The sequence below is a fragment of the Amphiura filiformis genome, chromosome 5 (genome assembly GCF_039555335.1).
Source record: "Amphiura filiformis chromosome 5, Afil_fr2py, whole genome shotgun sequence".
Classification (NCBI taxonomy): domain Eukaryota; kingdom Metazoa; phylum Echinodermata; class Ophiuroidea; order Amphilepidida; family Amphiuridae; genus Amphiura; species Amphiura filiformis.
The window spans coordinates 22,728,227-22,731,353 of record NC_092632.1 but is presented as its reverse complement, the minus strand read 5'-3'; the positions used below and the strand labels follow the sequence as shown (position 1 = coordinate 22,731,353).

The 3,127-nt window shown below is 39.2% G+C and overlaps 1 long non-coding RNA gene across 1 annotated transcript; it reads right to left on the bottom strand.

Moving 5' to 3' along the window:
• Positions 1 to 251: 251 nt before the first annotated feature.
• LOC140151827 (uncharacterized) lies at positions 252 to 2,403 on the bottom strand. Its single transcript, XR_011858973.1, has 3 exons — positions 2,180 to 2,403; positions 1,117 to 1,247; positions 252 to 338 (listed from the first exon to the last, which is right to left on the bottom strand). It is a non-coding gene; the product is annotated as an uncharacterized lncRNA (long non-coding RNA).
• Positions 2,404 to 3,127: the final 724 nt, after the last annotated feature.

Here is a 3,127-nt window from a genome sequence, read left to right as displayed (position 1 = left end):
ATTAATATTTCTAAAAAATGAAAATAATCTGACGAGCTGGCCTGGCCAAGTGGCCACTTACAAAAAAAAAGTTTAATGGTGGGTTCCTTATTGGAAGGGGACACACCACTCGACTCAGTGTGGATTCTTCATGACTTGATCTTCAATGGCAACTATGTCGTAAGTCAGGTCCATTGACCATTACAATGCACTATGGTATGATATCGAACCGCCAGTAGGAGATTTCAAGTAGTGTGAGCTGAAATGGGGGGGGTGCAGAGTATATCCAGACCATATCATCCATCTCTAGTGTTAACTTAATGCTGTAGGCCAGTTCAGGTACAGGTGCCATTTTGTATCTGTTAATAAATGAAAGAATTTAAGAAATATTGTGATACTTGCAATATTACAACAGTAAACTAATATAAATGTCAGACACCCCTTATTATATTTGCCTTCACAGCTCTTGCAACACAGGGCTATTTTATGGGTTGTTAGGATGTTAAAACTAAATCTGGATGTAAAAATTAAACAATGCTCTAGAACATTTTTTTTCTCAACAGTGTTTGAGGAAAAGTATTCCAAAGTCTAAAATATTTTGAAAAAGCTATAAAAAAATCTGACAAATCCCAGAAATTGAGGAGGGACAAGAACCAAAACATTAATTTTATACGGCCTTAAAGACAAGATATTCGGAGATTGTGAGTTTTAATGTTTGTACAAATAATTAATGTAGGCCCTATTTTACATTTGACTTAGGCCTAAAAAATTGTTTGATTGGCATAACCCCACCTTCCCTAACAGTAAAAAAAAATGAAGAAAAAAAAAACCACATTAATAAATAAATTTAAAAAAAAAACCCTTCAACCTACCCCAATGTTTTTTATGTTACCCCAATCAAACAGTTTTTAGGCCTTACAGTGACTCTACAACATAGTACATATAGGCCTATAGTACGAAAAATCGTTTTGGCATGTCATGTGGATTATAATAATGTTTTTACTTTTTCTAGTGGAATCTGTTATTTCATGTTATATTATGGTTGTACCACATGACATCATAAAATCAAAATATGAATAATTTATATGCCTTTAAATTATCAAATAAAGTTGTACATTTATTTACTACAAACCGTACCTTTCTCCTGTTGGTACAAAAAATGGTACTCTATTTGTTCTCTCAGTAGGCCCTAGATGTGATCCCATTCACTCCACATCTGAAGAACATGGTTAGGTTTCTACCAGTTCACTTCAAGTCACGTCAATAACCTAGTTGGTGAAAAGAAAAGAAACACGATTTGAATAATTATTTTTTCAACCAAGCCGCGCCGATAACATCTTTTCAAAATTACTGGTTACAAAATACCCGGTAGTCTTTAAAAATCTAAGATGGCCTAAGCCTACTCAGAATACTCTACCTTATATTCTGTTTTCCCTTCATTTTATAGCATGTCATTTGGCATAAAATAGCAGGCATAAGCCTCCTCTATTTTAATATAAACTACCCCCGGTACTTGAAGTAGGGTATAAAAGACAGAGCTCAACCTGTGCTAGCCTGGTCACCCCTTGGCCTAGGCTTCTGCATAGCATTAATATTTAAATTTGGGCACGATAAAAGGGTCCAGATGAAGCCATTAGCCCATCCAGTGTAGCCTGACCGCATAGACCTAGCCTAGGCTGCCGCTGTCTCTGGTCCAGACTCCAAGTCCAGACTTGCATTTATTTTCACTGCCACTGTCATGACTGTGCCAGGCCTATTCACCGTGAAGCCAAAAATATGTCATTGACGTAGCAGTTGTCATGGATGTAGCCTGTCATGCGGTCCTAGGTCCTATTGAAGATTTTCACGGTTGCATATCGTATAAATATTACCGGTAATTATTAAATCATGCCCGACACTAGACCCTATTCCATGATATGATTCGACATGATAAAATCCCGGGGATGACGGGCTTGTATTGTAGTAACGTTCTCCGAACTGCGGTGCCCTTTGGCTTTAGGGCATGCATACATTGAATGCATGGATCGCACCAACCCTGCGAAGCGGTTAATTCATATTTTATGTTTTAAATCAGCATACAATCCTCATTGCACCAGTGTCCTACATATCTTTCTTTGACAGGCCTCGGCATAATCATGCATGGCATGCTAGGCCATGTAGGCTAGGGCCCTAGTCATGCAAGTGTTAAAACTGTACTTACCGAACATTTGTGACATCAGAAGTTCAGGTTTTATACTGGAATGCATTCCTGAGGCAGAAAGGCAGGATTCCTTACCGAAGACAGTGCTACGGAGTATGTGATCCACGTGAATATGAACATGAACATTTTCGTGTACACTGCACAGTTGCACTAGTTGCAGTCATGACATGTCATTGACAGCCCAATACGAAAATTGTGTGCGTTGTTTACGGTGATTTGGCATCCTTTCCTTTCAAAGATCTCGTACCATTTAAGAGTCACTGAGGACACAATATCACCATGTCCGCAAATCTTTATATGTACGAAGTTTTAAGTCATAAACATTGAGAATTGTTGACTTTTTTTGGATTTATTAGCTGAGATTTCAAGTAAGCGACTGACAAACAAAAAAATGGCGTCTTTTCACACCGCTCATCGCCGCTCTCATCGCCGTGCGAACTCAGTACGCGCATCGTCGACCGATCATCGCTGGGCGATGGAGCAGCGCAACGGAATCGCTGGGTGTTTGTGTTCATCGCCAGCGACGTCGGCAGACGTCTGCCGATCAAGGGTGAAAATAAGAGCGCGTGAACCAGGGGCCACTTTGGCAAAAAAAGTGGCCCCTGGTTCACCAAGATTTGGAGTGAACCAGGGGCCACTTTGGATGAACCAGGGCCACTTTAAAAAAAAAAAATTATTATTTCAAGTTTGGGGATCTAAAATAAAAGCACTGCAGTATAATGTTATTAAAAAAATAAAAAAATTAATTAATTACAAAATTACACCGTGCAGTACGCTCACATAACATGTGCTCTCTGCAGTGCACCTCCCCCACTACACAGTGCACAGACTGTGCGGTGTTGTACAAACTTTATTGCTCAAATAAAACGTTAAAGTGCATTTCCGCCGTGATATTCCATCACTAGTCGCTATGATAAATTTTCTCATTTCCATGTCAGTTTTGTTCCG